Raw genomic sequence first — 13,605 nt, forward strand, 5'->3', positions numbered from 1 at the left:
AGGAGCCTGTAATTACAAAGAAATTAAGATATTTAAGTTTACTGCCTCCTCCCCAATCTTGGTCTCTCACTAAGTAATACAAATTGCAAAATGCTAACCACAAATTAAAAGATATTATCATAATATCCTTTATAACATATCTCATTTATTATATCCTTTCTTCTACTTTTTGTCTACATCACTGCTATTTCTCTACATCACTTTTTTCAAAGTAGGTTCTAAGAATTCCTGGAGCTAAGTTCTTTATGAAAATTTTCTAAATTTTGTCTTTCTTTTCAAATTAATCTTGTAAAATTAATATTCTGGATCATCAGGTTATCCACCAAACTATAATGATAAAACAAAAATATCAACATTATCTAAAATGTAAAGAAGACCCAAAGTCTTAAAATGTTCAGTATGTCAAGGAAACAATACAAAATTATTTGGCAAACAAGAAAATCTTTAACTCACAAGGGAAAGGACAATCGACAGATGCCAGTAACCTGATGAAACAGATTGTGGAATAACCTGACAGAGATTTTTTTTTTAAGATTTTATTTATTTATTCATGAGAGACACACAGAGAGGCACAGACACAGGCAAAGGGAGAAGCAGGCTCCCCACAGGCAGCCCAACGTGGAACTCAATCCCAGGACCCCAGGATCACAACCCAAGCGGAAGCCAGACACTCAACCACTGAGCCACCAAGGCACCCTTGACAGAGACTTTAAAGCAGTGATTATAAAAATGCTCATATTAGCAATCACAAACACTCCTGAAACAAGAGTTGAAATCTTAAGTGTCAGCAGAGAAACAAAAGATATGAAATGAACCAAATGGAAATATTAGAACTGAAATTATACACTCATTAGGGGAGGTAGGGGACTGACTGGATGGACTCAAAGGTAGAATGGAGATGACAGAGGAAAGAATCAGTAAACTTTAAGATAGATCAAACAGAAATTATCCGATCTGAACAGAAAAAAAAAAGAGAGATTTCTTTTTTTTTTTTTTTTTAAGGAACAAAACCTCAGGGACTTGGTGGACAAAAACAAAAGATCCAACATTCATCATGTGCTCAGAATCCCAAAGGGAGAAAAGAAATGTGGTGATGTGGTGCTACACAATTCATGAAGACATAATAGGTGAGAACTTACCAAGTTCAGTGAAAGACATACCTACAAATTCAAGAAACTGAGCAAAGAAACTCATGATAATAGTTATATCATGATCAAATTGCTGAAAGATAAAGAAAAATTCTTGAAAGAAATCAGAGTAAAAGAACATTTTACTCATAGGATAGGGATCAGCCAGTTTTTTCTTAAAGAGCCAAATAGTAAATATTTTAGGTTTACCAACCATGTGGTCTCTGTCACAACTACTCACCATTGCCACTGCAGCATGAAAACAGCCACAAACTATATATAGACAAGTAGGTATGGCTTTGTTGAAATTTTATTTTGAAAACAAACAAGCAGTCAACTGACAGAACATAACCCACCAACTCCTGTTTGAGAGGAACCATGATATGAATTACTGCAGATTTCTCATGAGAAACTATGGAAGTCAGAAGATGGTAGAGCAAAGCTTTTAATTTTATATTAAAAGGATATTATCCTTTAGAAATTGAAGAAAACTAAGAGAATTTGTAGCCAGTAAACATGCTCTAAAATAATTGCTAAAGAAAGTTCTTCAGAAAGGAAAAATAATTACAAAATATTACAAATGAAGAACAATGGAATGGCAATGGAAAAGGTGTTAGAAGAAATAACACCAATCTCACATAATTGCTACAAGAAAATACAAAAGATCATCTTCCTATTCATTTTGAAAAGTCACTAATATCCTAATATCCAAAACAGACAAGGACAGTACAAAAACAAATGTCTTTCATGACCACAGACAGAAAAATCCTCAACAAAATATTATAAATTGAATCAAGCAATATATAAAAACCTCGGAAGCAGTGGGAGTTTATCCCAGGCCAGTTCAACATTTGAAAATTAATCAATATAATCCAACATATTAACGATCCAATGGAAAAAAACCACATTTATATCAGATGCAAACAGAGCACCTGACAAAATACAATGTCCCTTCCTGATGATAAAGTCTCTACAAGCTAGAAAAAAACCCTTTTCTCCACCTGATACAGGGCATCTACAGAAAATTTATAGCTAAGGTCACACTTAATGGTAGAAAACTATATGCTTTCCCCCTGAGATTGGGACCAAGACAAGGATGCCCATTCTTAGCACTTCTATTAAACATTATACAGCATGTCTCAGCCACTGAAATAAAACAAAAAATAAAAGGAAAACAGATTGGAAAGGAAGATATAAAATTGTCCCTACTTGCAGACAGCATGATTATCTTTGTAGAAACTGCAAATTCTAGGAGCCAAAAAAAAGGTCCTAAAACTAAAATGTGAGTCTAACACTGTTACAGGACACAAGGTCAAAACACAAAAGTCAACCACAGTTCTGTTTACTAACACCGCACAATTAGAAACTGAATACTTAGGAAACAGCATTTACAATATCTCTAATAAAAATGAGATGCTTAGGTATACACTAACAAAGTATATATAGGATCTATATACTGGAACTACCCAACAGTGATGAAATTTTTAAAAGACTTAAACAAACAGAAAGACATACCATCTACCCAGTCTACTCAAAATTCCAGCAGAAATTTTTGTAAATATAGACAATTCTAAATTTTATATGAATAGGCAAAAGGAATAGACAAGACACTTTTGTTTGTTTGTTTTTAAATATTTTATTTATTTATTCATGAGACACACAGAGGAGGGGGGGCAGGCAGAGACACAGGCAGAGGGAGAAGCAGGCTCCATGCAGGGAGCCCAATGTGGGACCCGATCCCAGATCTCCAGGATCAGGCCTGGACTGAAGGCAGCGCTAAACCACTGAGCCACCTGGGCTGCCCGAAAAGACACTTTTGAAAAGGAAAAATAAAGTTGCAGGATTATGGTACTCAATTTGAAGAATTACTCTAAAGCCACAGTCATCAAGACAGTACAATACTGGAAAAGGCCATTTGATTTTTTTTTTAAAGATTTTATTTATTTATTCATGAAAGACACAGAGAGAGAGGCAGAGACACAGGCAGAGGGATAAGCAGGCTCGAGGCAGGGAGCCTGATGTGGGACTCGATCCTAACACGGAGGATCACGCCCTGATCCAGGGCAAGTGCTCAACTGCTGAGCCACCCAGGCACCCCTGATTTTTTTTTTTTTAAGTGCAAAAGAAATTCAGTGAAGAAAGGACAGACTTGGTGTTGGAAAAATTGGTTATCTATATGCCAGAAAGATGAAACTTGACCTATACTTCACACCATATAAAAAAATATTTTGAAATGGAAGATAAATGTAAATGTAAAGTATAAAAGCAAAAAACTTTTAGAAGAAAACAGTAGAAAGTCTTCATGGTCTGGTACATCACAGTAAAAGCATAAGCCATTAAAAAATGACAAAATTAGACACTTTGTTCTATATAAGAAACTGGTAAGAAATGAAAAGACAAGTTACACATTGGACAAAAAATATTTGCAAATCACATGTTAAACATAGGATTGTTATAAAAAAACATATATGTGTACACTTAAACTCTCAAAACCAAACTAAGGTGGAAAAAAAAGCTTGTTGTCAATAGTAGGCACAATATTAACCTTATTCATTGACTTAAGAGTACAGAGGACCCTATTAATATCTTGCCTTTAGTCTATCACCCTGATCAGCTTCCAGTTGTCAGCATCTACATTTCTTTGCCTGAGGGCTTTTTCTGGCCTCTGAAGATTGCCTTGATATTTGCAGGACAGTCCAGAAGTATGAGGGGATTAACATCCCTGGAGGAACTCTCCCACTGATGGAAGTTAATATATAAATACTGCAGGTCCTTTACCCAACAAAAGGCAATGTTTTCCACTGGCTTCCAGAGTTCCTCATTGAAATTAAGTTTGCTTACCCACAGTGTCTGATAAGAAAACCTTTACTAGGGCAGCCCTGGTGGCTTAGCGGTTTGGCGCCTTCAGCCCAGGGCATGATCCTGGTCCCACATCGGGCTCCCTGCCTGGAACCTGCTTCTCCCTCTGCCTGTGTCTCTGCCTCTCTCTCCTGTGTCTCTCATGAATAAATAAATAAAATCTTAAAAAAAAAAAAAAAGAAAGAAAAGAAAACCTTTACTAGCTACTTTCTCTTCTCTGTCTTACTTCTCTACTGGTTATCTCCTAGGATCACCTAAATAAACCCCCCCCCCAAAAAAAAAAACTTGCACTTATCTTTACATCAGTATTTGCTTCTAGGATACCCAAAATAAGACAGATTTGATCCTGATATAACATTCTGTAAGTAGATCACTTACCAACCAGATGACAGACAAGGTTCCCAGTGCTGGTAATTAAATGGCTTGGTGAGAACCCCTGGTACGCTGTTGCCTCAATATTACTAAGACTCTCAATGTGGTGGAGGTAGGATGCGATACAGGTAAAGATGACCAAGTTACGTGATAGCTTTAGCATTTGAGAGATATAGGGGCATCAAGAATTTTAAAGATAATTAAATTGGTTGAGTTTTTGTTAAGTAGCATTGATACACAGAAGAAAGAAAATGTCAAGACCTAAATCATCTAAGTACCAACTCAAAGCATGATAATGACAGCCAGAAGACCTCACAGCAGCATTTTAAGGAGCTCTCAGTCCCTACAACTAGAAGGCAGATTGTGCTAAAAATCAGTCCCAAATTCTGATTATGAAAGTTGGTAAGTTATTAGACTGAATTCAGGGATGCCTGGGTGGCTCAGCGGTTTAGCGCCTGCCTTTAGCCCAGGGCATGATCCTGGAGTCCTGAGATTGAGTCCTGCGTCGGGCTCCCTGCATGGATCCTGCTTCTCCCTCTGCCTGTGTCTCTGCCTCTCTCTATGTCTCTCATGAATAAATATATAAAATCTGGAAGGAAGGAAGGAAGGAAGGAAGGAAGGAAGGAAGGAAGGAAGGAAGGAAGGAAGGAAGGAAGGAAAGAAAGAGAAAGAAAGAAAGAAAGAAAGAAAGAAAGAAAGAAGAAAGAAAGAAAGAAAGAAAGAAAGAAGAGAGAGAAAGAAAGAAAGAAAGAAAGAAAAGAAAAGAAAAAAAGAAAAGAAAAGAAAAGAAAAGAAAAGAAAAGAAAAGACTGAATTCACAGTCCAGTCAAGATTCTCCTGAACCCTCTGAGCCAAAAGAAGTGGCTCCTGGCTCTTACTACAAGATGGCAGTCTCCTCTGCCTACACCACGAAAGGCCTCATCTGAGATCCATTCCTCAAAATATGCTGACCTCTTCTCAGGACCTGTCCCTACCTCCTTCACTGATTCCGAGCTAATAACGAGGGTCAAGTCTTGGCCTCATAGGAATAAAGGTCCTTACTTTGGATAGAAAGGAATGAAAAAAAAAAAAAAAAAAAGAAAGGAATGATTTACCAAAACAGCTATTGGACTGATGAAATGCACTGGTGGGACCTGGGAATGAACTTGGCCACCAAGTATAAGGTTGGTGAGAATTGTTGGTATAGGGGCACTCCCCCCATGACCTAGGACACAATGTTCCAGAGGACACCTAGAGCCAGTCCTAATGTGCAGCTAGATGGACTCATTTGAGCCTTGGTGTGAGGGGGATTGATGACCTATAGAAAATGGAGATGCTAGAACTACATGGCATAGTATAAAGAAAAGAGGCAAAAGCGGGCTCCCTGCCCATGTCTCCTAATCTTTGCCAATTCTGTCTCTACTGGACTGACAGAATCTGCTTTAAAAACAAAAGAAAACAGGGGGCACCTGGCTGGGTCAGTCAGTAGAGCAGATGACTCTGGATCTCAGGATTGCAGGTTTGAACCCCACATTGGGTAGAGAGATTACTTGAAAATAAAATCTGTAAGGGGTACCTGGGTGGCTCCGTTGGTTGAGTATCTTACTCTTGATCTCAACTCTGGTCTTGATCTCATCAGGGTCACGGCTTCAGACCCCACGGTGGGCATAGAGCCAGCTTAAAAAATAATAAAATCTTAAAAACAAAATACTGATGGCTTTCTTTGACTTCTGAGAGAAAGTTCCCTGCTGCCAAGCCTGAAATACTATAGAATTACCACCCTCTGGAAACATTCCTATCCAATGACCGATAGATACTCCACCCACCTTGCTCTGAGGACATGTTTTACATTAGCTCCTAGAGTTCCCCAGTAGGAATAAGCTCAGTTTCTCACAGTAGTAACTTGCTTGAAACAAATCCTTTATTTGCTAAACTTCCTTTCCCTATCTTCACGGTTCCCTACTAGTATTTCCTGGGATAATCTCCAAAACAAAATACTTGCACTCAATCCTGTTTGAGTCAGCTTCTAGTCAGCTTCTTAAGTCTTTTCACTGCAACCAACCCTACAATTCAGATTACATAAAATATAGGCTACATACAAACTAAGATCACTATAAATGATTCCCCCAGGCCTTACTGATAGGTGAGTCCATCCAGTGATCTATGGATACTAATAGCTTAAGCTCTGTAATTATGATTTTAACATTTCCACACTCAACAAATATCTAATTCTACTGCCACACCTGATTGTATATCCTTGTCCTTCTGATAAAACCTTGAAAATCAACACTTACAACATGAATGCAAGTACATTTCTTTACTTCCTTCCACTTGCATTCCTGGCACTTTGCCTTTTGTTAGCATCCTGATCAAGAGGTAACCAACACCTCTGTATCATTCCCTTCATATTCTAGCTCTGGCTTCAAACCCTGTCATTTCCTTCCTCATGATCACAAGCATCCACCCTTTTTTCCCATTTCGACTGCCAAAATCTTTGTCCACATGAATGCACAAATACAATTCTATGACACTGTGATCTCAGACTCTGCACCCACATCTTCCTGTAGTTCATCCTGTGGATATACAGAAAAATCCACTAGGTGCATTTATGCCAACACGTTCCATCTTCAGGGATCCTACTCAGGAGCTTCACTCCATCCAACTAAAAAGATTAAGGTACAAAGTGAACTAAGAGAAAGCAAAACAAATACCATGAACTCATTCATATGTGGAATCTAGTAATAAAAAAAAAGTCAAACTCACCATAGAAGCAGAGTAGAATGGTGATTTCCAGGGGCTGGGAGGTGGGAGAAATGGGAAGATAGTGATCAAAGGGTACAAACTTTCAGTTATTGGATTAATGAGGTCTGGGGATCAAATGTACCCTGTGGTAAGTATAGTTGGTAATACTGTACTGTATTGTATACTTGAAATTTGATAAGAGAATAGATCTTAAACTACCACAAAAAAAGATAACTGTGAAGTGATAGTTGTGTTAATTAACTCAACTGTGGTAATCATCTCACAAGGTATACATGTATCAAATCACATTGTACACTTTAAAGATATACAATTTTATTTGTCAATTACACTTAGATAAAACTAAGGGGAGAAATTTAACAATATATATGAACATCTTTCCATGCCATTGAGCACTCTTCAAAAACATAATTTTGAATGGTAGAACAGAAATTTATCACAATTCCTTATCCAAGCCTTGATTGTTGGCAATTATTTCCAATTATCTACTACTTTGAACAATGCAACAATAAACACCTTTGAAGCAAAATTAATAATTAAAAAAAAAAAAACCCAGAGGGATCCCTGGGTGGCGCAGCAGTTTGGCGCCTGCCTTTGGCCCAGGGAGCGATCCTGGAGACCCGGGATCGAATCCCATGTCAGGCTCCCGGTGCATGGAGCCTGTTTCTCCCTCTGCCTATGTCTCTGCTTCTCTCTCTCTCTCTCTCTCTCTCTCTCTCTGTGTGTGACTATCATAAATAAATAAATTAATTAATTAAAAAAATAAATTAAAAAAATAAAAAAATAAAAAATAACCCAGAGCACAGCCTTAGTCTACAAAACGTAAAAAAACAAAAACAAAAACAAAAACACCACCCAGAGTTCTAGCTATGAGAATGTAAGTAAAGTTTCTTCAAGCAAAAAACAGTTGAAACAGTAAGTCCCTAGAAGAGGCTGTTTAATGCCCTAAGCCCAAAATCAAACAGAATGAGTTTTAAGATACAACACCTCAAAGGCAAAATCTATGACAGACAAAAGTGATAAGTTGAATCTTATCAAAATTAATTGTTATGCGAAAGAAACTCTTAAGATAATAAAAAAGACAAGCCCTAATTTGAAATGTTTTCAAAACACATCTGATTAAGGACTTATATTCAAAGTATAAAAAAACTTTTAAAACTCAACAGTAGGGCAGCCCCGGTGGCTCAGTGGTTTAGCGCTGCCTTCAGCTCAGGTCATGATCCTGGAGTCCCGGGATCAAGTCCCACGTCAGGCTCCCTGTGTGGAGTCTGCTTCTCCCTCTGCCTGTGTCTCTGCCTCTCTCTCTCTCTCTCTCTCTCTCTCTCTCATGAATAAATAAATAAAATAAAAATCTTTTTTAAAAAATTCAACAGTAAGAATCCTCCTCTCTCTCTTCTTCTCCCTCCCCACCTCCAACAAAATAAATAAAATCTTTTAAAAGAGGGGGTGCTGGGTGGCACAGTCAGTTAAGCATCACTCTTGGTTTCAGCTCAGGTCCTGATGTCAGGCTCCACAGTCAGCACAGAATCTGCTTAAGACTCTCTTTCTCTCCCTCTACCCCTTCCCCCTCACACTCTCACTCTTTCTCTAAAAATAAATTAATAAATCTTTTTTGAAAAGAGCCCAATTAAAAAAAATGATCAAAAGATCTAGATACTTCCCCAAAGAAGACATACAAATGATATAAGTACATAAAAAGGTGTTCAATATCATTGTCATTAGGAAATTACAAATTAAAACACAATGAGATATTACTATATGCCTGTTACAATGGCTAAATTTTTTTTAATGACAATACTAAATGCTGACAAGAATGTAGAGCAATTCTTGCAAGTGATAATGCCCAAACAGTCTCATCCATTGCAAGTGATAAATGCACAAACAGTCATGTTGGAAGACAAGCTGGCAGCCTCTGCAAAGCTCATCATAATCTTATTGCTATGTGACCCAGCAACTGCATCACTAGGTATTTACCCAATGAGTTGAAAACTTATACTCACATAAAACCTGCACCCAAATGATTACACTCAGCTTTATTCACAATTGTCAAATAATGAAAGGAACCATAAGAAGCCCTGTAATGTGTGAAGAGATAAACAGTGGTACTTTCACAACTGGTTTAGCAATAATAAATGATCTATCAAGCCATGAAAAGACACAGAGGAAGCTTAAATATATATTGTTAAGTGAAAAAGCAAGTTGGAAATGGCTACACACTATATAATTCCAATTTTATGTCCTTCTAGAAAAACTAAACTATACAAATGGTAAAATGATCAGTAGTTACCAGAGGTTTGGGGAGAAACCAAAAGGAATGAATAGGGGAACTTTTAGGGTGGTGAAACTTCCATATGAAACTGGAATGGTGGATCCATGACACTACACATTTGTCAAAACTGAAATTTCAGAGTGAACCTCAAAGTATGTAGATTTTTTAAAAATCCTCATAATGTCAAAGGATCTCAGGATGAAATGGAGAATGTGACAAAACAGTCAAACTGTATTACAAAATGTATGACACAACCTCCCTGAAGAAGCTGAGGGGAAAAGTAGTCACCTAAGCAACTCTGAAAATAAATGGAGTCTGTAAGACTAAAGGCAAAGCAAAATATAATTGTACTCTAGTTTCCCACAGGTTATAAGTTGACAATTCTGATATTAGTATGCATGTGTACTGTAACGGAACACTTAAGTTAATGGATAGCAGATGGTGGAGTGATGAGGTTACAGATAAGCAAGATGAGAACCTAGAAAGATCCATGTGGTAAAGGATTACAAATTGGAAACATCCGTACAAGTTCATGTTATTTTAATATAGATACCGACAGTTACACATGGAAGCATCTGTAGATATGTGTATATACAAGGGTTAGTGTACACATATAGACGTCCTTGCTCTGTCAATTGAGAGGGCCTAGAAACAACAATATCCCAATAGCAATGAGCACACTTAGTGCCCAAAGTTTGGTGAATATCATTCTCCAATAAAAGAAACCAGGGCTCCTTGGAGAAATGGCTGAGGCAGGAAATACCTGATAAGGGCCCCGGAGCACCTTGAAAGTAAGTTCTGGGAAGGAAAGAAACATCTGACAGGAGTGAATCAAAGGGACACAGAAGCCAACTGGGGGAAAAAAAAAAAAAAAGGCCAACTGAGAGCTCCCAATGGTCAAAGTTGAAACAATTTCAGCAACAAAATTAAATAGTATTCAATATCCTCAACTTGATATTAATATAAATAATGAGTGAATAATCTGGCTCTGCCCTCAGCTTGGAATCTGCTTGTCCCTCTCCATTCCCCTCTCCCCCTCAGCCCCTCCTGCCCCTGCACTTTCATGTGCAAGCTCTCTCTCTAAGTAAATAAATCTTTAAAAAAAAATTTAAATAATTTTTTTAAAAGCAATTACATAAAACAGTACACATAACATTATATTGCTGGGCCTATAACATACAGAATTCCCTGAGAAGACATAACAATCCTAAATGTCATATCTAACCATAGTGCCTCAGAATACACTAAGCAAAAATTGATAGAACTGAAAGGAGAAATTAACAAATCCACATTTCCACTTGGAGACTTTAACACTTCTCTATGATCAATACAAGTAGAAATTCAAGATGAACATGGAAGGACTGAACCACACCACCAGCCAACTAGATCTAATTAGTATTTATTGAACATGCCATCCAATAATGGCAAAATACAAATTATTTCCAAGTGCACATGAAGCATGCATCACCAAATTCGGAGGAGTGAACACCTCTGGAGATGGAAGCAGAATGATGTGACTGCAGAGGGACACTAACTCTACTTAGCTGTTTTATTTATTGGATTGGGTTCTGGGCACCCTGTATTATTCTTTATAGGTCCTATTTCTTTCTTTTTTTAATATTTTATTTATTTCTTCATGAGAGACACAGAGAGAGGGGCAGAGACATAGGCAGAGGGAGAAGCAGGCTCCCTCTGGGGAGCCCAATGTGGGACTCAATCCTGGGACTCCAGGATCATGCCCTGAGCTGAAGGGAGGCACTCAACCACTGAGCCACTCAGGTGCCCTATAGGTCCTATTTCATAATAAAACATTAAATCATTTATTTAGAGTATATTCTCTAGTAAATCTTTTCTTTAGTGGTTGGGGGTGTTGGGGATACAGGACTCCATATATTTTATTACTGAAACAGTATATAAAATACCATAAGCTCTGTAGTTTTATCCAAATGTACACCAACTCTCATAAGCTCCAAATGTGATACAGTATTTATTACTTCAATCTTCAGCAATGTCTTCTATGAGTATCCCAACAAAAGATGCATTTTAGTTTGTCACCAAACTAAAGTTATTGATTTGTCCATATGGTATTTCAGCCATTTTAATCAAAACAGGAAGAGCAAAGGTTTATGGCTTTTTGTCTTTTACTCCTAAAGTAAAAAATCTCTAAAGAATCTTCTAAAAATGTCTAGCTTAATAATTTTTAATGTACTAGATTAATTAGCTTATGCCTATAATCATCACTGAAAAATTTCGGTAAGTTTGTCTTCATACGCCAAACGCTTAGTTTTAATATCTCAACTGATAAGAGTAGGCTCATACTATCATTAGTAAATATCTTAAGATACAATATACTCAACAGTGCATATAAACCCATATATCAAATAGTATTTAATAATTTTACTGACTCCTCTTTAATCCACTTAGATCATTATTTTATACTTTTCATGAGACTGACAAGCTTATAATATAAATAAAAGTATCAGCTCTGTTTCTTTCTTGTTGTTCATGTGTCCTTGCATATCATTACTTCAATCTTCAGCCAAATCAGAAACTTCAGCCTGTAATTTCTTTACAGGAATCCCGTAAGCCCCTTGTCTCTTTAGCAAGGTTTATTTAATTGAAATCAGATAATATAATCCAAAAGACCACTAATCCAGGCAGAGATGAACTGTAATATGTCCAAGCAGAACGTAAGCCAACAAATAAGGAGGCTCTCACGCTCTCACGACAAGCCCCTCCACGCTGTAGTGTCCCCAACATCTCCCTCTCAGGTTACTTAGCTTACCATACCCGATGTATATCACCAGATACACAGACAGAGTAAAGTGTCAACCTATTAGTCAACTAGTAAAAGTTAATTGTCCATATTTTGTTATACCCTATCTGGAGAATCATTTTGCACACCTCCCACTCTAGAAACCACTGTTCTTTAAAACACACACACACAACACCCTAGAATGAGAAAATGGGACTGTGCTAGATTTGAAGAACAAATGAGTAATATGGGTGGTAGCAATCATATGAGGAAATTTAGAGCCTACATGGTTAGTTAATGTGGCCTAAGGTTACAAAGTTAGTAATCTGTGGGGTTAGGCAACCAACCCATTTGACTAGAAAAACCTACTCTCTTTCTGCTGGGCCACATCGCCCCCTCCAGGGCAAACATGAGGACTCCAGGAATAAGAAAAATGCAGGTTCATGAATAGAGGTTTTTTTATGTTACAATTAAATGAAGCCTGGAGATTAGGCTTCAAAAACAAAACATCTAGATGCAACAAAATATCTAGACCCCTTGTTAGTCCTATATGGGAAGCAATAGGCTCCAGAGTTGGACTAAGTCTGTCAGCAGAAAAGACTAAAGGAAAAGATTATCGGAAAGAGAGCAGGCTCTAGAAATGTTTGCAGAACGTCTCTGTACTACACCCAAGTGTTAAATATCTTTCATCTCCCCTGAATCTTTTTGTTACTGTCTTAACCCTTCCAGCTCTCAGTTACTTCAAAGAATGCATGAATTAAAACTTCTTGGGCAAATTCACCGTCTCCCAACAGAACTCCTATCAGCTTTTCTCTGGATGCCATTTAAGAAGTCAGAGATAAGAGAGATTGTCACTAGTTAGTACTTAGTTGTAACTAGTCACACTTCCCTGAAAGAGAACTTCCTTGCCTATTTCAGGAAAATTCCCTACTATTCTGCCTGTAACACTTCTTTTCTCTTTTCCTTTATATTAAAAAAGAAGAAAGAAAGAAAGAAAGAAAGAAAGAAAGAAAGAAAGAAAGAAAGAAAGAAAGAAAGAAAGAAAAGAAAAGAAAAGAAAAGAAAAGAAAAGAAAAGAAAAGAAAAGAAAAGAAAAGAAAAGAAAAGAAAAAAGAAAAGCCAGGGAAAGTAATGTTTGTGAAACCCTAAGATTTTCTTTTTTAGAAATCTGAAAAAGTCCTCTAGGTTCCAATACAAAACATTCAAAACTGTACTTCACTACCACAAAGAGCTCTGAATAGCTAACATAATAACCTCATAGGGCTGTGGTAACTATTAATAAATTATGTAAAGCATTTAGCACAATGCCTGGCACAAAATAAGAGCCTAATAAATGTCAGGTACTATTATTATTATCATTATTGATGTTATTATATAACTACCCTCTTGGATGGCGCATAGACTAGAATTCTGTGGGCAAGACTCCTCCTTCTTAATTTACAATTCTTCTGATTTAAATGTATAAAAATATTGGGGCGCCTGGC

General features: G+C 37.2%; 1 protein-coding gene across 14 annotated transcripts in view; it reads right to left on the reverse strand.

Annotated features, from left to right (window-relative positions):
- The window catches only part of DTNB (dystrobrevin beta), a 237,877-nt gene that overhangs the window by 211,474 nt on the left and 12,798 nt on the right, over positions 1-13,605 (reverse strand). Inside the window, exon 2 of one of the 14 annotated variants that reach the window (XM_055327163.1) lies at positions 5,914-6,014. The exons of the other annotated variants lie outside the window; for them this stretch is intronic. The gene's annotated coding sequence lies outside the window, so the exon portion shown is untranslated. The remainder of the gene's footprint in view (positions 1-5,913; positions 6,015-13,605) is intronic. 14 annotated transcript variants of the gene reach the window in all.

The sequence above is a fragment of the Nyctereutes procyonoides genome, unplaced genomic scaffold, assembly GCF_905146905.1.
Source record: "Nyctereutes procyonoides isolate TBG_1078 unplaced genomic scaffold, NYPRO_anot_genome, whole genome shotgun sequence".
NCBI classification, from domain to species: domain Eukaryota; kingdom Metazoa; phylum Chordata; class Mammalia; order Carnivora; family Canidae; genus Nyctereutes; species Nyctereutes procyonoides.